Raw genomic sequence first — 23,378 nt, 5'->3', positions numbered from 1 at the left:
ATTGACCAAGTATCTGCTTGCTTGCAGTATCTGCCAGAACAGATACTACACTTTGATCTTTATATATAATTTATTTCGTGAAAATGAAAATTACAATCAAAATAATTCAATGTAAAATTAAAAGCAAAATTCAAATCAACAAAACAAATTTAGGCACAAGGCCCTTTAAGATTTGGGTGGGGAAGTGTTTCAAGGTCTTTGTTACTACAGTGAAAATGGAGTCTTTGGCGACTTTACTCTTGACTTACAACATTTACCACAATACCTCATTCACTCTGTGGACTCTAAACTAACTAATGAAAACCCCAGCGTTTTTGCAAAAAAGAATATATTTACAATTACTTTGTATATGTGTGTGTGTGTGTGTGTAAAATTTTTTTTTTCTTTTTTTTTGTAATTCAAATGTGTGTGTGTGTGTGTGTGTGAAAAAAGTTCAATTCATTGGAAAATAAAAAGTTCTTGAATTTTGGAAGAAAAACAGTTCATGTTGGGGAGTGGGGAATCTAGAAAAATGTGCAAAAAATAAAATTGCCTAGTGCATTGTTAGTAAGGTCCCTCCTTGAGCTAATCTAGAAAGTTATATATGTATATATGTGTATATACTAGTGATGGGACGATTCCAAATTTTTTTCCCAATTCTGATTCAATTACCGATTCTGTCTTAAATTTAAGCTTTCATACATTAAATTTAAACTTTCATACATTAATTTAACCTAAAATGATGAATAAGCATCATCTCCAGGCTACTCTAACATTGTAGAAATGTTCACTAACCCGAAGTCTGACTGGTAAGGTTGTAAAACTATGCATAATCGCTTAACCCCCCCCCCCCCAAAAAAAAAGCTTACGGAATTTATTTCCATGAGGAAAATAATAATTTTTGGTTAGTGTTCTAACTGCTACAATAATAAATGCTACAATATCTCTGAAATACAAAATCATTTTATGGCCAATTAATATTGAAGCAGATCTCCACCCTAAATTCTTAAATAATTGTTTTGTTTGTTTATCTTTCCACCAAGTTTTTTAAGGCGTTAATGCATAATCACCTAAAAAATAGAATCTTGTTTTATTTTAGAAGAGTAATCTAACCGAGAGCCTCAATATACTACTACTATTACAACTATTACTACTACTACTACTTTAAGTTCTTATATATTATAAGTTTAAATATGAAAAAATAATAAAAAGTTATAAAAATAATAATTCTTTTTTTAATCTATAAAACAGTTTAAACGTATTTAGAATAGATTTTTAGAAATACACTTACATTTTAATGTTGGCAAAATGTCCATGTCTTTCAGTGGAAACAAACCACTCAATGGTTTCAAGAATTTACTAGTAGTCTCGATGTCATTGCTTCTATACCCAACCAAGCCTTATTTTTACAATCAGGCCACTGATCAGGTGTGCAGAAATGAATCTCCGAAATCAACCCAAAAGCTGTATGTGTGTCATGCACTAAACATTCATTAACTCTGGCTTGTGTACATGCCGCTTCTGTAGCGGTTCACTCTGTTACATTTTTTTTTTTTTTGCATACTGGAACGATTATTCTCATTCTTTTCTGCATCTACACATCGCTGGGACATCTTGATTCAGTTGACTGGTCTAAGTATCAAGCAGGCTGTGGAAACTAGATGGAGTAGTCGAGCAGATGCTGTAAATGTTGTGGTAAAAAAATTATTGGAAGTCGTCATTGCCCTGGAACAGCTCACAGAAGAAGGAGAAAATGCAACCACAAGAGCAGATGCATCTTAAAATCTCAACTTGGTATTGTCGTTTCCATTTCTTTTATTTCTGAGCCTTTGGAAAACTATTCTCCCAGAAATCTATGATGCCCAGAAGTATTTTCAAGAAAAGGGGCTGGATCTGCAACAAAGTTCTTTCAGGCTGATAGCGTTGAGAAATTGCCTTGTTCAAAATAGAGAAAAGGTGGTGGATACTGCAATAGACGAGTCAAAAATCTCTGTTCTGAAATGGGGATAAGCATGGAGCATCATATCCGCAAAGGAAACGAAAGGGAGGTGAACGATTGACTGATGCAGTACTGGGGTTTCATACTGAGTTGAGACGGGAAATGCTATCCCTCATAGGCAGGTTGACTGAAGAAATATCTTGCAGATTTCAACAAGTTCACAATCTTGCAAATAAATACACTTTTCTTACACTGTCAAATCTGCTTGATGATAATTATGATTGTCAGCTTGGTGAAGTTGACGAAGATATAGCTAAAGACAAATTCTTTGCCGAAAGGAAGAGATTACGGTATTTGTGAAAGCTTCAGGAAAAGATAAAATCATTGGACCTCTTGAACTTTTGAACTTCATACAGAGATACCACCTTGGGGATTCTGTCGCTAATATTGTGATCTTGCTGCACATTTTCCTTACCTGAGCTATTATCGTTGCCAGCTGTGAGTGCTATTTCTCAAAACTGAAGCTCATAAAAAACTACCTACGATCAAAAATGAGCCAGACGAGGCTTACAGACTTGACAATCCTCTCCATAGAGAGGGAACTTGTCGATAGAGTGAATTTTGATAGAGTTATTGATAACTTTGCTGATAAAAAAAGCGCAAACATTAGTTTGTATATTTTCAACTGATTGATGCTTTGCGATAGTTCTCTCACAAAAATAAATTCATAGCCTTATTTTCAATTCATAAATATATTTATTTAAAAAAAAATTGTTTTTACTATTTTTAAAAGGATTGAAACATTATTAATAACAACAAATTTCTTAAATTTTGCGCTTAAACCGAGTGATTACACACACTGATTTCAAAAAGCACGGATACAAGACTTTTTTTTTTCTCTTTGGGAGGCTCGACTTCTTAATTATAACATTAGGAAGAAAAAGAAAAGAAAACTACATCGGACTATGCTCTCTTTGGCACAGCCATGTTATTTGGCGAAAATTCGGACTTTAACAACAACAAAAAAGTAAATAAAAATGATTTTTCATGTCATAACATTTTCTGGTGTCCAAATGTTCTCATTTAAATTTATTATATAATTTTGTGTTCGCAATTATTTTAATTTAACTTTTTTTTTTGATAATTTGAATTATACATTTTTGTTTTGAAAACAATATTTGGTTTCTTTTGTTTCATATTAACGTTTACATAATTCCCTTCAGATTAATCTTTACATGCTTATTATTATTCAAATTGAAAAGAAATTGTTAAATTAAATTAAAATTTAGAAAAAAGGAGAAATTGTGTAAACATTAATCTGAAGAGAATTGTGTAAACATTAGTTCAATTAAAATAAATATTTTAAGGGCTTTTTTGGAATTTTGAAGGTTTTAACAAGTTGTCATATGCCAGAGTGGGAGGGGCGGCAAAAGAGATAATCATATGCCAGTGGGAGGGGGGCAACACATGTAATTATATGCCAGCGGGGGGGGGGTGTAAACAGGTTATTATATGACGGGAGGGGGGCAAAACAGGTAATTATATGCCAGCTGGGGGGGGGAGCAAATTTTATGACAACTCTGGGTGGCAAACACTGATGCTACGCCACTGCCGAGATGTTACCATGGGTATTATTAGGCCCAATGAAATAGTTTGTTTCCAATTTTGAATTTGTATTACTATACACATAGATTCGAAAAAGTGGTCAAAAAATAAAATATACAACAAATAATTATTAACATTAGCTATAAAAGTTACTTTGCAACCTACCTGAATCATTTATTGGTGTTTTAAAGCAGTTTTAAACGCTCTTTATTTCATATTAAATTTTTACGAATCATAATAATTCAAGATGGCCAAAACAGAATAGCCCCCTTCTTGTTGAAAGCTTGTACATGAAAGTTGTGATGCTCTAGAGAAAAGAAAGCAGGCCTACAGCAATTTGAAGTGAGAGCTTCGCAAAGGTTTTATTGATGATGTTAACCATGACGCACATAGCTGGAAATGTGACACTTATGAATGAGTGCTTTTGTAAAAAGCTGGTTATGTCAACCACCTTAAATCACACAAAACTCCTGTTCTGGTGAACTTTGCACCTATTGGTCTGAACCAAACGATCTGTTTAATATGCAGCAAAGTTTGCAAGTCTACTGCTGGTTTGAGAAGAGGAAGTTAACTCAGTGGAAATTGCTTAATTTGTATGTCACATCTGTTTCAAGATGTGTGAATCTGAGATGGCATGGACGACAAGATTGGGAGAACTCAATGTGATGGCGATCATCTAGAAAGATGCAGCAATCATCATATGTATATATAACAAATAAATGACAAAAGTCTATATTCATAATTTCACGATTTTGACCATCTTACTGTTTATTCTTTTAAGTAACTTGACATACACAATTCTTGAAAGCACCTGTTTCATAGTGCAAAATCGTTCATTTAATTATTATATCAATCATTGAATTTATTTCGCCCTCAACCCATTAGAAGAAAAAGAACTTCTAATTTTAAAAAAGAAAATGAAGGCATATGGGCATGATTATAAAATTCGAAAATTGTAAGTTGCAATTACCCTTTTCATTTTATTATGCTATGTTTGGATTTTCAAGTACAGTTATGCACTTTATGTATTAATAAATTGTATTCATTATGACATACATTAATACAAATATTTAATATTTTATCAATGTATCATTTATAACTAGTCTATATATATTTACTATATATATACAAATACCTGTCAATTCAATAACATATCTATTTATATTTACTTTCTAAACAAAACTACTTAATCTATTGATTTGTTTACGGAAATAACCTTTGATGGTTAGACCTAAATTTTGCATACCTATAAATTTTATTTTATTACATCTATAAATATTTTTTATTAAATTTATTTCTACTTTAACTAGAATTCTTTTATTGCTATTTGATTAGTTTAATTAACGATTTTAACATTAATTTAAGATATCTCTTTATTTTTTATATCATTTGTTTATAATCCATTCAAGAGCGATAACCTATTTTATAATTAAAGCAAGATTTTTCTCTTTATTCAGTCTCACGTTTAGATTTTATTGGTTTTTAACTACTAATAAATTATAGAATTATCTAATTTAATTGTTTTATTGTATTTATATTAATTCGATTTGTATTTTTATTGATTATAATTTTTTTAAATTTTAATATTTAAACATTTCATTAGTAATTAATCTACATTCATATCAGTTTTATCTATTAGTGCTCTGACATAAATTATAATTTTCAAATCAATGATTACCAGGTATGTCTATTAGATTTACTTCCATAATTATATTTCCTCTAATCTAATTTATTGAATTCAAATATATCCCAATTAAAAATTGTATTCCTAATATATTAACATGATTTATAATATTTTATTTTTAATTTTTCATGAAAGTTTATGGTAATAACACAGTATTCAACATTTTAAGCTGTACTTTTATATTATGATTATTTAGTTTTGATCAGTATTTTCATGTTTCAATTTAATCCACTATATATCCATTAATTGATTTCTATATTCAATTTTATCTTATTTTTAATTTTTTAATTTAGTACCATTATTATTTAAAAAAGGAATTTTAATTTTTACTTTGTGAGCTATTATATATTTATAATCTATATAATTATATTACTCGTATTTATTATTTTATTAATTAATTACTGTTTTTAAGTTAATTATTTTGAAAGACTTACTTTAAAAATTATCATTTCCAACCTTTAATTATGATGTATAAATATTCTCAATCGAATATAATAATTATTTCCAAACTAGTTAAATTGGCGAGTGCATTTTACTTTACTTGAATTAATCACATTCCCTCTTGTATTTATTTTAAAAAATACACTAATCATATAATATTTCCTTATTTTAATTAATTCACTGAGTATATAAAGCAATATTTGATTATTTAATTCTAATAATATTTTTATTAAATTAGGATTATTAATATTAATCAAATAATGCTACAAATAAACAACAAACTGAACATAAATGCAAACATTAAAAATTAATTAAATTAATTTTTTTTCTTTTTGCAGATTTTCTTGCTTGAATGCATTTGCCGAATTTGAATTGATCATTATTTACTTTAAGATTTACTGGGGGAAAATGGATTCTTGTAAAATGTGTGAATATTCTTCTTCTATTAAGTCAAATTTAGTTAAACATATGAAAACTCACACTGAAGAAAAGACATATTCTTGTGAAATATGTGGGTATGCTTGTTTTGTCAAAGCAAGTTTAGCAAGACATATTAAAACTCACACTGGTGAAAAGCCATATTCTTGCAAAATATGTGAATATTCTTGTTCTGTTAAATCAAGTTTAGTAACACATATGCGAACTCATACTGGGGGAAAACCATATTCTTGTAAAGAATGTGAATATTCTTGTTCACAGAAAACAAATTTACTTACACATATGAGAACTCATACAGGGCAAAAGCCATATGCTTGTACAATATGTGAATATTCTTGTGCTGGTAAATCAAATTTAGTTACGCACATGCGAACTCACTCTAGGGAAAAACCATATTCTTGTAAAGTATGTGAATATTCTTGTTCTGTTAAATCTCATTTAGTAACACATATAAGAATTCACACTGGGGAAAAGCCATATTCTTGTGAAATATGTGGATATTCTTGTACACAAAATAATGCTTTAATAACGCATATGAAAATTCACACTGGGGAAATGCTGCATTCTTGTAAAATATGTGGATATTCGTGTCCTCAAAAATCAAATTTAGTGACACATATGAGAATTCATACTGGAGAAAAACCATATTCTTGTAAATTGTGTAAATATTCTTGTTCTGATAGATCAAGTTTAGTGAAACACGTAAAAATTCACAGTGGGGAAAAGCTATATTCTTGTGAAGTATGTGATCATTCTTTTTCTCGGTCATCAAATTTAGTGAGGCATGTTAGAACTCACACTGGGGAAAAACCATATGCATGCAAAATATGTGAATATTCGTGTGCTGTGAAATACAATTTAATGAAACATATGAGAACTCACAATTAACACAAACCATTTTCTTGTTAAGAATATTGATATATTCTTGTTCTGATAAATCAAGTTATGGGAAACACGAGGATTCACAATGAGGAAACACTGAACGACTATTGTGAGAACCAGGCAATATCTGATAAGCTCCAAGAATCCCATCTTTAAAAGATCTCCATCATTTCCGTAATTATAAGAGAACACAGACATAAAAAGAATTTTTAAAAAATACCTAGTGAATATACTTGGTGAGCCAAATGCAAGAGAAATACAAACAGTTGCACATAAAGCAATGGTTAGAGTCTTTTAAAAATATTTCAATTAGACCAACTGAAATAATGGATGAATTGATGGCATCTGATAGAATGCGCTATCCCCAACAAAAATGATGAGAAAATTAAAAAGGAAAAAAGCCATATTCCTATTGATTATGTGAATATCCTTGTTCTATAACATCAAATTCAATGACACATGAGATTGAAAACTAGTATTATAAAACATTTCTCATATACTACAACACTGGACATTGTAAGAAAAATGATCCCTTAATTCTAAAAGAAAACAATTGTAGATCAGAGCACAAAACAAAACACTATGCTAGAAACGGAAGCTGCAAAATTAGCTGAACTTTAGCAGGAAGTAATTGCCTTAAATCAAACAATTTCTTGATGTGAGTATGTATGCTCAGTGTAAAAAAACCCATTCACTTGTAATCATTATAAAAGCCACGAATTTAATACTCATGGGGAATTATCCTAACATAATGCAAGACTGCAAACTGTAAAACATCCAGAAAATAATAGCATTTTTTTCTTTATATTCACTTTCTCATACAGTATATACTTTTCGAGCTAACGTGTAGTTGAGTTTTTAATTACGACCGTTTCCTAAAGCAACATCTAGCAACAAGGTATTTCATTATTCCTTTTATTATGGAAACAAAGGATTTAAAATAACAACATAGTTTTCAACTGCCCCACGTCAAGATTATGAAGTATTAGTTTTCTAAGAACTTTAAAAAATAAAGTAAAAAGATAATCAATGAAAATCACTAAGTGTATTTTTTTGTTGTTGAATTTTTCTTCGTTTGTGTTTTCTTCCAAAGAGAAAATTAAATGTGACAAAACACGCATGATTTCAACTTCTTTCTGCCATACAAAAAGGTAAACTTCAAATTAAGTGAGATAGGTGTGATCGTTAAGAAAAACGTTGAAAATAGTAAATTTTTTTACACGTTCAATGTCATATACAATTTTTCTTCTACTTAAAAAAGAAAACATTATAAGAAACAATACAGGACCTTAAACCAACTTTGCCACAACTCTGAAAATGCCCCCTTTTTACAAAGAAATCATCACTTATCAAGGCACAGAGGCCACTCGAGGTTGACGGTTAAAGATTGTACAGTGGGCAAAGGAACAATATAGTAATCGTTAGAAGTGTAAATTTGGATTACTTAAGGGGAACGGCTCATCAAGAACTTGTTCACATTGGACTTGAAGACGGCCATATTGTAGTCAGCTGGAAAGCAGATAAACGGAAGAGAGTTCCACAGGTGTGCAGTTCTAAGAAAGAAGCTTTGTTCATGGAATCTACATTTACGTTTAGGCACAGATAAAGAGTAGGGGAAATTATTGATAATGTTTTCAGCCAAACAAGTGTTTCTCGTGAATTTTTGGCAAGGGGAGACCATAGATTGGAGCTCAGATGAGCACTTGTCATGAAAATAACGATAAAACAGAGACAGGCTCACAACGTCTCTTCTGTGAGAAAGGGGTTGCAGGGAAGAGAAAAGGGCATCCCCCACTAAGCTACGAAGTCTATTCTGAAATCTCTCAAGGCAAGATAAGGTGTTTCTAGCAGCTCCTGCCCAGATGTGACAGCAATACTCCATCCTTGGACGTACCTGGCTCTTACATAGGCAGAGAATTGCATCAGCAAGTAGATATCTACTGGATCGATAAACCCTCCCATGATTTTTCCAGCAACTTTGACAACAGATTTGATGTACATATTCCATGTTAGATCAGGAGTAAAGGTCAAATCTAGAAGCTTGTCAAAACATGGAGCCTCCCCAAGATGAAAGGCATTCATTTCGATTGATGCCAGATGGGGATCAGAATGTTGATGATGTAAAGATAGAGGCTTGGTTTTAGATGCATTAAAAGTAACCAGCCACTTTTTTCTTCATTGTATCACATGCTCAAGATCAGAGGAGACAGAATCAGAGAGAACTTGGTCGTTTACGCCCTTTGATGTGGTGCTAGTGTCCTCAGCAAAAATGTTTACAAATGATCTAAGGATGTGATTTAGAAGATCATTAATGTAGATCAGGAGAGAGTTGATCCCCTGAGGGACTCCAGCATTAATACTATGAGCTTCTGATTTCTGCCTATCAACTACTACTCTTATGAATCTATCAGAAAGAAATGATTTTATAATTGAAAAGACATTTCCAGCTATACCAAAGCTGGAGATCTTTTGAAGTAGAATATTATGTCATACCTTATCAAAAGCCTTTGATATGTCAAGAGCAATTGCCCTAGAAAATAAGCCTCTCGAGATTTGTGAATCCTATGAGAAAAAACTGTAAGCACATCTGCTGTAGATCTAGTGAATGGAAACCATATTGCATGTCACTAAGAAGGCTATTTTTGCTGAGTTGGTTGACTACTTCTGTATTTAACACATTCAAGTAACTGATTCATGATGCACAGGAGACTTATTGATCTGTACTGAGAGGGAGATGACTGATCACCTGAATTCTTAAATACAAGGCATACTGATGAAATTTTCCAGGGTGTTGGGAAGCAATTCTCCTTAAGACAACACTTAAACAGCTTTGTAAGTATGGAAGCTAGTTCTGGTTGAAGCTTTTTGAGTACTATAATTGGAATGCAGTCGGGCCAGTTGCTTTACTGGAATCAAGCTTTTTTGATTAGCTTGGCAATATTGAGTACAGATATATGTATGTCACATAGCATGTTTGCTGATACAGAAAGAAAAAACAGAGGGTTGGTGGCCTTGGTTGCATAGGGTAGAATTAGCTGCAAAGTTCTTGGCAAGAAGCTTGGCTTTATCTGATGCTGACAGGATTACCTCAGGTCCATTGATGATAGTTGGAATAGGACACGTGCTTCTGTTCAGAATCCTGTTTGCTATTTGCCAAAACTGGTAGGAACCAAGCTGCTGTTCGGCCACTTTGGACTTGACGGACTGAACATACAACTCTTTTGCATACTTCATTACTCTTTTACAGTGGTTACTGGCAGTCCTGAAAGCGGCTTTAGTCTCAGTACATCTGTTATGTTGGAAGCAATGGAAAAAAGTGATTTCTGTGTGCAATGGCCGCAGCACATTCTGGAGAGAACCACGGCTGGCTGTTAGGGTTTTGTGGGAATTTTTTTGAGGGTATGAGACCGTTTATACCTACAATTAATTATTCCGTCAGGTCTGATACTATAGAGGATACATCCTTTGTAAACATGGAATGCAGAGGTAGATCTGATATAAATGAATGGAGGCTATCCCAGTCAGTCATAGAGTATTGATATATTGTACAATGGAGAGCTAGATCTGAGGACTTATTATATTTCGTTTTTATTTTAACTGATACAACAGAGTGGTCAAAAAATCCTAGTGGAGACAACAGAAGATGAACATAGCTCAGGGCATGTTGTGAGAAAAAGATCTAGGAGACTTGCATACTGCCGTCAATATCCGGCACATGGGTGGGTTCGCAAACAATCTGAGTGAGGTCATAAGAAATGGAGAAGTCATGACAGAACCTCGCCTCATCATCTGTCTTGTTTGAGTGGGTAAACCATTCCACATTGTGAACATTGAAGTCCCCACAGACAGTGTTAGCCAAAGGATGAGCAGATAGGATGTGGTCAATTTTCTCAGATATGCTCTAAAAGATATTAACTCTGCTGTTGTGGAGGCAATAGAGGGAAAATATAAACACAGTCGTGTGAACAAGTGCAACCCAGAAGCACATATAGGGTAATTTAGGATCTTCTCAGGTGATGTCCCTATACATGGAAAGCCATTTATAATGTAGGCACATATTCCATGCCAATAGTGATCTTGGGGGTCAGATTTTGATGTTAAGTTAGAGTATCCTTTAATTACGAACTCATCTAGGGAAATAGTCAGTCCAGTAGCAATTTTGCTTATGAATAATAGGTTTGGTTTAGTCTCCTGTAATTGGGTTTCAACCTCTGGAAGGTTGGAACATGGACCCCTAATGTTGGAAAAGGAGACATGGGGGCTCTACATTGGAAGTTGAAGATCTGGGTCTAAACACATATTTTTTCTGGAAACTTTTCATCATGGTTTTTTGGGATTTGTGGAAAAGGTTGAAAGACTTGCTTAGAGCGGGGCAGAAAGGGAAAGTAAGATAGAAAAAGAAACAAAGAAATATATTTTTTGTAGCACATAAAAAGGTAAAGCTGTAACAATTACTCACTAATATGGCATCAAGAAGCTCCACCAGAAGCTACTGCAAGGTCCAGAATACATTTACCAAATTGGAATACAGCAGCCCCAGTACTTTGCACTTGCTGATAGGACAGCCTCCTTAATGGTTAAACCAAGGTTCGGGTCCCTGACTATCAGGCGGATAATGTCAGCCCAGATAAAACGTTTACCTCCAGCACCCTGACTAGTGACATGGCCACAAGATAGACATAGAAACAAAAAAATTCTGACATCTCTGGCGACGGTTCATGCAAGATACTGCAAACCCACAATACATCTTTTTATTCTCTCTTTGTCAGAAAAATCAATTATTAAAAATGAGGCCCTGAGAGACAAATAAGGAGAAGCGAAAGTAATTGGAGCTGCTGATAATGCATCCACAATGTAGTGTCTACTCTCCATTATATATATATATATATATATATATATATATATATATATATATATATATATATATATATATATATATATACTAAGTAATGTACTTAATATGTCAAATTTATGTGTTTAAGGGAAAGTATGGTGATAGGATCCCCTGTCACTAACTGAAAATAAATAGAATTTTCGAATCTATTTAATCTATATTTCAAATCAATTGGCTATATTTTAATGAATACATGCATGGACAAGAAATTCTGTAATAAACAAAATAATAAATATATCAATTAAAAAACTGCAATAATTATAAAAAGTAATTAACATTTGCCTAGAATAAAACAGTAAACATAATTAAGAAACTGATATGTCCTAAAGGTGGCCCATTAATTCGGACAATCAAAGATAAAGGATTCTGTGAAAGGAATAAATAAATATACACTGTGGTTTGAATACTGAAAGAGAAGTTTATTTACATAGAGACAAATAAAAGCATGTTCAGCATTCAGGCAGAAGCTTCTGTTCCTTTCAAAGGGTCCAATGAAAACCGGTGACTCGGTCCCTCATGTAGAATGTTCCGGGGTGGTGACCTATCTCCACATAACACCTCCCCCCAAGCAAATTTCTCCTTGGAGAATTTTGCTTAATACCATTTGTTTTTAGGTCCGGGGCTTGGTTGGTTAACTTTTCTTTTCACCTTTGTACTTTTTCTCCTCAACACTGTTTGAGAGGGTGGAGCTGGTGATGAAACTAGTACTCTCTGATCTGGAGTAGAAGATACTACTCTCGGAGTAGGTTGTGCTATGGGTAGAGGAATATTAAAAAAGTCATACAATACCTCTAAGGGCAGTTCGTTATCTTCTGCCTGTTTGTAGTCATCAGTGTGTTGATGCCTTAGCTGATTTATATGCCTGCGACAGTCAAATTTACTACTTCTTACTGAATATAGCATGTGCCTAATTCTTTTCAAAAATCCTCCCCTCCTTTCCCAGTCCTATAGTTCAAAAAGAATATTTTATCACTAGGTTTGTAGAACCTTGTCGAGTGGGTTTCTCTCGTTGCTGTTGTCTTGGTTGCATTTGGTAAAATCTTGTCAAATACAGATCTGATTTTCCGTCTGAACATTAGTTCAGCTGGTGACAAACTCAGGATCACTTCTAACCCAAGCCATTGGAAGGATGCCAGCACCTAGCAATGTTGCTCAGTTACAATCTTTTGGGGGGTTAGCACAATATTATGGGATTTATATCCCAAAAATGCATAAGTAGAGAGCACCATTCAACGAATTATTAAAAAAACGACGAAAATGGATTTGGTCAAAGGAATGCTAAAGTGCATTTGAAAAGATAAAGAAATGCCTGCTATCTGATTTAACACTGGCACACTTTGATCCACAGAAAGAATTGATTGTGGCATCAGATGCAAGTGATTATGGTATAGGAGCAGTACTTCTCCATAGACTGGAAGACGGATCAACGAAGTCAATAGTTCATGCTTCCAGATCACTTTTGTCTGCAGAGAGAAACTATTCTCAAATTGAAAAAGAAAGTTTAGAAATAATTTATGCAATTAGAAAATTCCATAGATTTATTCATGGCAGGATTTTTACGTTGCAGACTGACCACAAGCCTTTGTTGACTATTTTTCGATCTAAAAAAGGCATACCCACTCACACTGCAAACAGACCTCAATGATGGAGAATAATTCTGTTGAATTATAATTTTAAAATGGAGTATATTTCATCCTAAAATATCGGACATGCAGATGGACTATCCAGATTGATTCAAAAGTGTGCAGAACCTTTTGAGGACACAGTGATAGCTGCATTAAGAGAGGAAAAAGAACTATCCAGACTGCTGTGCAACACAATTCGAGAGCTACCAGTGACTCTGAACGACATCAATAAGGCAGCAGAAACAGATGAATTCATTATAAAAATGAAAAACCAGGTGCAGCAAAATGACAAGTCAAAGAAAGACTTAAAAATTTTGCCATTTTCAATTTGCTCACAGACTTTATTGTATGTATACAGAGTCGTCATACCAATCACACTGCAAAAGAGAATGTTAAAAGAATTCCATAACGGTCATCCAGGCATGTCCAGAATTAAGACCTTGATACGTGGATATACATATTGGCCTAATATGGACTGGGATATCGAAAAAATGGTAAGAGAGTGTCCAGGGTGTACGCTAGCAGCAAAGGCACCACCTTTACAGATACAACCGCGACCGAAGATGGATGCACCATGGATGTAGTTACACATTGACTATGCAGGTCCGTTGAATGGACATCACTTCTTAGTGGTTGTCAACAGCTTTACAAAATGGCCGGAAGTGCTTAAATGTAAACATTCGACATCGACTAGTACTATAGATGCATTAAGACATCTTTTCAGTCATTTTGGAGTACCTAAAACTATTGTCAGTGACAACGGCACCCAATTTACCAGCAAAGAGTGTGCAAAATTCTGCAAGGCTCTATCCATTGAACATTTAACAATTGCAACTTACCATCCAGCGTCAAACGGCCTCGCAGAGAGATTTGTTGACATGTTCAAAAGAGCTTTAAGGAAACATCAAGGAATGGACACTGATGAGAGGAGTCTTGAAAATTTTTTGTCTGTATACAGGATCACTCCTAACCCAAAACTTGTCGTGTACCACATCGTCTTATTCAGTGCTGACCTCAGACACTCTCCTCTTTATGAACCCCACCACAACATGAAGCCAGCCACCCACAGGGAGGTGTCCAACCCATTTTCCGCACCAAGAAAATACGTTTCTTTATGTGAGATTGCAGGGCATGTCTGGGACTTCATTTCCCCATTTCCAATGCAGGACGCTGTTTTCTCCCCAGACCTCTAAACCAAGCACCCATGCGCCATCCTGTAGTCTCTCCAGCTCCTTACTGAGAAGTCCAAGGTTGCGGAGATGCTCCTCTACATGCATCGCGGATACAATCCCTTCATTCACGTACATGTCATCAATATATGCAGATGATGCTTGCCTTATGCGCTCATCCTGAGCCAGAATGGTGTCAACAATCGTTTGCATAATTGATAGCACCATGTTGAGTCTGAACCCTATATGAGTTGAGCAGTATCTCTTCCCTTTAACCAAAACTGTCTGATAAGGCCATAGTGATTGGTATGCATGCACTTGAAGGTACACCTTCCGAAGATCAAGCACACACACATTAGACCCTGCTTGCCGCCATTCACATAATTTATCAGTCCACATGTCTGTGCGGACAGTGTTTGTTTAACTCCCTGTAATCAAGCACCGCCTCACTTTTTGTTTGTTTGGCTGGACAACCGCCATAAGTGGGATTAAACACTTTGGAGACCCCACTTTCTCAGGATAAAGGACAAGCCATCTATTGTCGATCCAGGTCTGTAGTTCCCTATCATACTTTATGTGAACTCTGGGGGAAATCTTGTACTCTGGCACTCTATTGAACAAATTCTCTGGCGGTTGTTCATCCGACCACTTCCAAGCCACAGTCCAGGACTTCGTGCACTGGTCGAACTCTGCACGAAAATCAGGCTTATCTAGGCTGAGTGCTGCACAAATGCACTCTTCGCGTTGGGTGAATATCACGTTCCCAGCTCCATCTACTACGACGCCAACTCCACCCAGTTGCACAATTGCGTCCATTCCTAAGAGTAAATCATACCCAAGTAATTCCCTGTCCATAATCAGAGCTTACACGACTACTTCAGGCCCGCTACTGATGCTTATGTGGATGACACCTTCTCCGCAAGAGGACAAGCTCCTGCCTACAGTCACCACCGGAGTTCTTGTCATTTTCCAAGTGTTGCAACATTCTATGTGCACAAGTGTCTGGCCGCAATCCGTGTCCACAAGCGTGTGGCACTCACGCCCATTAACACGTACGCTCACCGCAGGTAGTGCCTTGTTTAATGACAGGAGAAGACTGGCGCTGTAACTTCCTCCCCTAGCCTGTTTCTGGACAGGTGCGAGCCAGGTGTCGCCGGTTTTTGCATTTGTGACACCACAGTCCGCTAGACTTCTGGGTCATTGACCGCGATGAAAGGCAATCACGGGCCCAATGGTTTGGGCCCCCATATCTGAAGCAGTTAACACTTCTGGTGTTCTCGCTAGCTGTAGGCAGTGGTGTAGGTGCACATGCATCCTCTCGAGATTGCACCGCGGTGACGACCTCCTCATCTCTGGTATCCATCAGCACGGCTAGAGCCCTCTCAAGCAGCTCTTTCAATGACAGCTTGTCCATTCGGGTTGAAGCTTGCAAAAGTTCCTTTGCATGGCATGGCAATCCATTCACGAAGGCTCCCTTTATTTAAAACTCTGGTGGCATTTCACCTACCAGACGTGCTAGCCGCTGCAAATGCATCAAAAATTCATCCACGGTCTCCCCTGGCTGAAGGCGGTCGACAATGAACTGTTCAAATGCCACACATGAATCTGTCCCGCAAGCCTTTACAAGGGCACGCTTGATTTCCTCGAGGTCACTCTGTTAGTCCTCCGAGAGTTGCCGATACATCTCACGAGCTGCACCCTTCAGCCGCAGCAGCAGTACTCGCTCCACCTTGGTTACCTCGCACAGCTCACATGTCAACTCTACATCGTCTAGCCATTCTACTATTGGAACATCCATTGCTACGCCACTGAACTTGGGAATAAGTCGGAGGTCAAACTGTCTTAGACCCCTGATTAGAATACAGTTGGAATAGCTTGTAGCAGAAGTCTTTGTCTAATGCAAAGCAACAAAACTTTTTGGTTAAAACGTCCAGCAAGTGTTTGCTAGTCACAAATTGAGTCAAGTAGAGTTTGTTGTCCACAACACAAGATACACGTCAACATTCTCTATTCGCATGTCTTAAACGCTTCTCTCACTCCTCCCAGCGACTCGCCTTTTATAATGTTTCGGGCACACCCAATTTGCATATACTACACGAGACTGCTCGAGATCTATACGTGACCAGAGACAACAGCCGCCATCTTGGGCCTCTTTTTTTTCTTTTTCTGTCTTTCAGCCTGCTGCCGAGACAGATTCTCACCCATTTCTGAGGTAGGTCCTCTCTATGTCTATCACAAATGTAATACACATAATAATTATTTGCCAAATTTTAGTGAAGACAAATTTACTTGGACGTTTCTTGTATTCTGATGTTCGAGTTAGGTTTTTCTTTTCATATCTCTTCGTACTTCTGTCTTTGATTGACTAAATAATTAAAGTTTGTTTTTTATCGTAGGAGCATCATTATACAAAATCACAATCCAAATTACACTGTCGGCGTATCTTTACATAAGTACCCTTCATACATGACACAAATGTTTTTGCACCACATATATTCAGGAATTATAGATTTGATTGACACCATTGTCCTCTTAACAATTTCGAGAATTTCATAGGAATGTTTTTTTTTTTTGTGGCCAAATTGCAAGTTTCACGAATATTTTTTTTTTTTTTACACAGTGATCACCACTTATCAAGGCCCGGAAGCCACTCAGGGCTAAGGGTTATTGCAAGTACATCACGTTAGTGAGGAGATTTTATGAAGTGTTTAATTAGGGGGGCGGTTCATTAGGAATTTGTTAACATTAGACTTGAAGAAATCCAAGTTGTAGTCCGGAGGGAAGCAGGCAGACGGAACAGAGTGCCACAGGCGTGCAGTTCTAAGAAAGAAGCTTTGCTCATGAAATCCGCGTTTTGATTTAGGCACAGATATAGAGTGGGGGAAATTTTTCACAGTGGATTCAGCTAGACGGGTGATTTTCGTGAAAGTTTGGCGAGGGGGGACCAGGGATTGGAGTTCAGACGAGCACCTGCCATGAAAATAACGATAAAACAAGGATAGGCTCGCAACGTCTCTTCTGTGGGAGAATATTACTATGAGAGAGATTCTGGAATGTTTCAATTCTTATTATGGAAAAAAGCTTAGTATCTAATGACAGGATATCACCCCCACACATATGTCTCCGCCATGTAAAAGTGATTGACTCATTTTGTTCCTGGCAGAATGTGTGATTGTTTGGAGGATTTTAAGTGGGGGAAGGGTTCATAAATTTAATGGAATGTCAGTGGTGTTAGAGCGTGTTTTAATCAAGGCTGAGTGTGTTACATCCCAGTAAGTAAAAAAGCAAATTAGATAAGTTTGAATATAATATTTAGGAAAGGTTAGAATCGAACCCAGTAAGAAAAGTGAAAAACGAATACATATTGAAATCTTAGGAATGTAGAACGATTTTCATTGTTCTTGGAAATAACTACATTATTTATGCCAGAGTTAGATATGAACAATGTAATTTATAAATAATGATGAAATAAATAGATGATTAACAAATAGGTTAGATATAAAATAATTAATTTAGGAATTTCTTTGTTTGCCAAAAGTGTGTTTTGGAAAGTACATGGGTAAACTCCACGTGAATGAATTTCATGTGGCAGACACGCTTTGACGTCATAAAAGAAGGGAAATTGAGAGAGAGTTCGTAGAGAGAGTCAGAGAGAAAAGTCAGTCAAGTTAGCTGAAACACTCTTGAAGTGAAGAGGGGAAGACACAACAATGTAGTTGTAAAAGCTTGAGTTCCTGACATCACTTCATCAGGATGAAGAAGAAACACATCATCTATATTTGTAAACTTGTGTTCATGTCTTCATACAACTGAAAGGTAAATATGTTTTGTCTTCATCTCTGCAAATGCACTTTGTATAATTCCCAAGTATTATGTGTCCCCACCACCATCGTCAATAATGTATCCCCTCATCTGAATGTAAAAACGAACTGTATTTCACATCTCTCTCAGCTTGTGTAAAAATATAGAGTCCCCAATTATCATCACAGTCGTCAATATGTACAAAGAATATAAATCTCTCAGCCTCTGTTATAAATGTATTCACCATTATTTGTTCCCTCCGTCATATATCAACGTCAACACAATGTAACATTGAAATATACATCCCATTATCTGTTCCCTCTGAGATAAACGCGCTGAAATATATATACATAAACACAAATGAAATATATATACTGCCTTTGATATATGTATACACACACACACACACACACACACACACAATGAGATACGATTCTCAATATGGACTACACAATAGATGTATAAGTGGCAGATGTTTATAATGTGAGGTAGAGTTTTGTGTGTGAGAGCTTTGTTGTAGGAGGTTGGTTTTGGTGTTGTAGTGGATAATGTTCTTGATTGAAACCTTTGTTCCTAGGTTCAAGTCCAAAACATCTGGTTGGTATAATTTACAACTACACACTTTGCAGGGAGAATTCAGTTGTCATTAAAATAGATTAAAATCTATTTAAAATAATATAAGTAAGACGTTTCATAAGTGAACTGACCTGCGTCTTCTATGAGGTTTTCACTTAATGAAGATGTAGGACAGGAGAGTTCAACGTTGAAAACCTAGCATAGAGAATTCTGTTGCCATTGAGAATGTCTATAAGTCATGAAACATAAATTTCATAGGACCTGTGATATTTGGTATATGAAGTTAATGCAGTGGGATAGCATTATGGATCTTGATTAAGAAAAGATACAAACACGTTTGTAGAGTTGAATGTAATAATCAAAGAAGAAAGCGCTCGCGCGTGTGTGTGTATTATGCAGTTATACAACTTACCTTCGGATGGGATCTGAGAGAGACGGAAATTAAAGATGGCAGCCATGGATTTATAAGGTGTAGTCTCATGGAATCTCACAAGATCTCATCTTCCACTGCACACGAATGCAAATGGAATGGGGTCAGTTTTCTAATAAAATGCCTGTTGGTAGAGGGGGTGAGACGAAGACGTGCTGGAAGTTGAGAGAGAAAGTTGACAGTGATGAATTGTAGGTGTACTTTTGCTTATTGTATTTATTTTATTTTATTTTGTTTTGCTGTTTACCAGCCCATTTAACTGCAAGCTATTTCGGCATAATGGGGGACAAGTTCGACCTTAAATTAATACCAGAATTCGATGGCTCGACCCTGGTACTTGATTGGGTCGAGAAGGTGGAACTGCATTTCCTGTTGTCTAGTGTGAAGAGCATTGAACACAGGGTTCCTCTGCATCTATCTAGCAGGGTGTTCGCAGTATATAAACAGCTTAGTTCTGAGGAAAAACAGGATTATGACAGGATCAAGGCAGCATTATACAAGGCGTTTGTTATCGACCCCACCACTGCTTGGGAGCAATTTGAGGTAAGAACCGTGCATCCCGGCGAAACTGTCGACATTTATTTGGCCGAGCTGACAAAGTTGACGGTGTTGTTTGGTGGGCTGCCTGAGCAGGCCTTGGCATGCAAATTTTTGGCAGGGCCTCCAACCAGAGCAAAGCAACTACTGAGGCCTAGCTCAAGCATGGATTCATTGTCCCTTAATGACCTGGTAGACTGGGCCAGGACTGTGATGAAGAATACTTATGAGATGAGAGAACCAGTAGTTGCTGCTGCACAACCTACATCAAGTGATGATAGACCGTACCAGGGGCCCGGCCTGCGTGGTGAAGTTGTGTGTTATAGGTGCAATGGCCAGGGCCATATTGTGAGGAATTACCAGCTGTTCACTGCTACCGATGTAATGAGACTGGTCATATGGCCCGGGATTGTTCGAGAAACTGGGTCGAGGACAAGGTGCCAGTGTCGACCTCTTCTCCAAACAGAAATTAGACGAGGCGCTTCTGACCATTCAGGTCTGTATCAAGTTACAAGTGCTTGTAGTTCATCAGAGCATTCACCATTAAAGTATTTGTAGAACAGGCAGTGGGATGCAACATTCCGTCAATAGGACAGAGGCTGAAGCCTAGATGACAGTTTAGGATTTATCAGGTTAGCAACTCTCTTCTGAACCCTGTCGAAGAGCGAGAGACAAGCAGCAGATGCACCAGCCCAAATGTGACAACAGTACTCCATACATGGGCGAATGGTGGCCTTATAGAGGTACAGGATACATTCAGGCATAAGTAACTTTCTAGTATGGTAGAGAGAGAGAGCCCACCTTCCTTGCAGCAGCCTTGGCAATGCTTTCAATGTATCTATTACAGTTCATGTTCCCTGTAAACATTAAGCCAAGGAGTTTAAAAGAAGTACTTTCAGGTAATGTGTTCTTGGCCATTGCTATTGGTGGTAAAGAAGGTTTCTTGTAGTTATTGAAGGAAAGAAGCTTAGTTTTGGCAGCATTGAATGTGACGTTCAATTTTTGTTCCCATTGTACTACAGATTGGAGGTCATCCTCTTGTGTTTCTGCCATTTCCTTAGATATGTTTACATTTGTTTTCCCCTCATGTCTGTTATAGAGAGTGGTGTCATTGGCAAATATACCCATCAATGAAACAATTTTATCAGGGAGGTCATTTATGAATATCAAGAATAATAAAGGTCCAAGGATAGACCCCTGAGGTACTCCTGCATTTATGTCATATTGTTTAGATGTACGGCTGTCGAGGACAACTTGGATTTTTCTCTTACTTAAGAAGGATTTAATTACATTATGTATTCTTCCAGTGATACCATATGGTCTAATTTTCCTTAGAAGACCATCGTGCCATACCCTGTCAAAAGCTTAGATATATCAAAAGCTACCACTCTACCTTCCTCTGTTTTGTCCAGTGAACGTTATATACACTCAGAAACTACAGTTAAGATATCTGCTGTTGAATGGGCTTGCCTAAATCCATATTGTTTGTCGGACAGGAGTTTAGCAACTGTTAGGGGTTGGACTGGGGCTTGAGTAATATTTGACTAAGGACTCAAATATTTTGGCGAAAAGCAGGAGGAGACTAATGGGGCGATGCTTTATCTTAAGTTTGCTTAGGCTTACGCTTTTGTTGTCAAAGGAATTCCAATGACTTCTTGCTATATTCACATTTGCCGTCATTCAAGGTGAGATAATTTTTGCAAATTTGTTCGAATATTGCATGGAGATTTTGGTCCTGGGTTTCCTGATCTGCTCCAAAATGGGCTGGTATTTGGAGGGGGAAGAATTCACAGATAAAATTCGTCACTGCATTTCCTTCACCTCACAATTTTCTCTCTTAACTTCCAGCACACGTCTGTCCCTCTCACCTCTACCAACAGGCTTTCTATTAAACAAAGTTGACTGCATTTCATTGGCATATGTGTGCAGTGTAATCTCCTGTGATTCCACAAGACCACACCTTATAAAGCCATGGCCGCCATCTTTAATCTCTTGTTGCATATAGCTAAACCCCCACCTGCCCTTTCTATGAACTCTCCGAAAAAGGAGGAAGACTGGCTGTATAAAAAAACATGGCACTCAATAAAGTTGCTATTACATCCTAACGCCATGCCGTCTTCACTCTGATATAAACTCGCGGACGTAACATGGTAGCAGCGGTGTTTATGGAATTAATGACATCCAAGGAGACCAACAAATCATCAAAGAACGTGTAAGCAGTATTACTTTTGGTTTTACCTTCTGCCATCTTTTTCTTTTATTAGTCGGTCGCTCCAGTAATGGCGCCTTGTGGTCCCGGCAGTCTGTTATTTTTACGATCGTTATTATTGATATCGAGTTGCTGTCGCAAGTGATTCTTGCCAAAACTTTTTTTTCCTGCCTCTTTGCATTAATTAACGTTCAAATCAAAACACTTCTGCTTGACGGCGATGTCCACCAAAGAGAATATGACTGCTGCAAATGATACAGTGTCATTGACTAACGATATGTCCGGCTTACACATAAGGCTACCAGAGCGACTCGTATTTAGTGGGAATAAGGCAGACTCGTGGAAAATATTTCATAAACGATGGTCCAACTATTTGTTATTGACACGTCTGGACCATAAACCACGAGAAATTCAGGTTGCCCTTCTGGAGAACTGCTTGGGCGATGACGCCATGAAAATATACCAGGGTATGCAGTTCGACACCCTGGAGACTGAGCGCACTGTAGATGACATACTACAAGCTCTGGGGGAGTATTCCGTCAGAATTCTCAACGAAACATATGAGAGATTTGCATTCTGTCAGAGGAAACAGTGTGAGGGAGAGGCTTTCGACAAGTTCTACAATGATTTAAAGGTACTGTCGAAGACTTGCAATTTCTGTACCAGATGCAGTGACTCACTTCTGCGGGACCAAATTGTAGAAGGTGTACGTGACCAATTAACCAAGCAGAAGCTACTGAATATACAGCACCTGACTCTACAGAAGAGTGTTGACATATGCAGAGCGGCTGAAATGGCCTCAACCCACAGCCAAGGAATGGGACTGGATACAGCCCAGGTAATGAGAGTATATGAAACCAGTAAAATAAAGGAACCTGTCTCCAAAAGAGAATGTCAATTCTGCGGCTACGCACACGTTCCAAAGTGCAACAGATGCCCAGCCCATGGCAAATTATGCCATGCATGTAATGACAAAGGACATTTCGAATCCAAATGTCCCAACAAAGACAGAAGGATGTGAAAACAGAGACAGAGCACACGGATGTATGGAAGCAAGAAACGTATTGCACCCCCACCACGGGTAAACCAACTTGATACATCCTCAACAGAAGAGGATGAAGAATACACCCACTGGGTAAATGCGATAAAACCCCAGAAAACAAAACAGG

At 36.8% G+C, this 23,378-nt stretch overlaps 1 protein-coding gene across 1 annotated transcript in view; it reads right to left on the bottom strand.

Annotated features, from left to right (window-relative positions):
• The window catches only part of LOC145293381 (uncharacterized), a 163,139-nt gene that overhangs the window by 59,395 nt on the left and 80,366 nt on the right, over window positions 1–23,378 (bottom strand). The window lies entirely within an intron of this gene.

This window comes from Euprymna scolopes, chromosome 14 (assembly GCF_053919585.1).
Source record: "Euprymna scolopes isolate OS-2025 chromosome 14, ASM5391958v1, whole genome shotgun sequence".
Lineage (NCBI taxonomy): Eukaryota > Metazoa > Mollusca > Cephalopoda > Sepiida > Sepiolidae > Euprymna > Euprymna scolopes.
The sequence above is the reverse complement of the archived record's forward strand: the minus strand, read 5'-3'. Positions and strand labels throughout refer to the sequence as shown.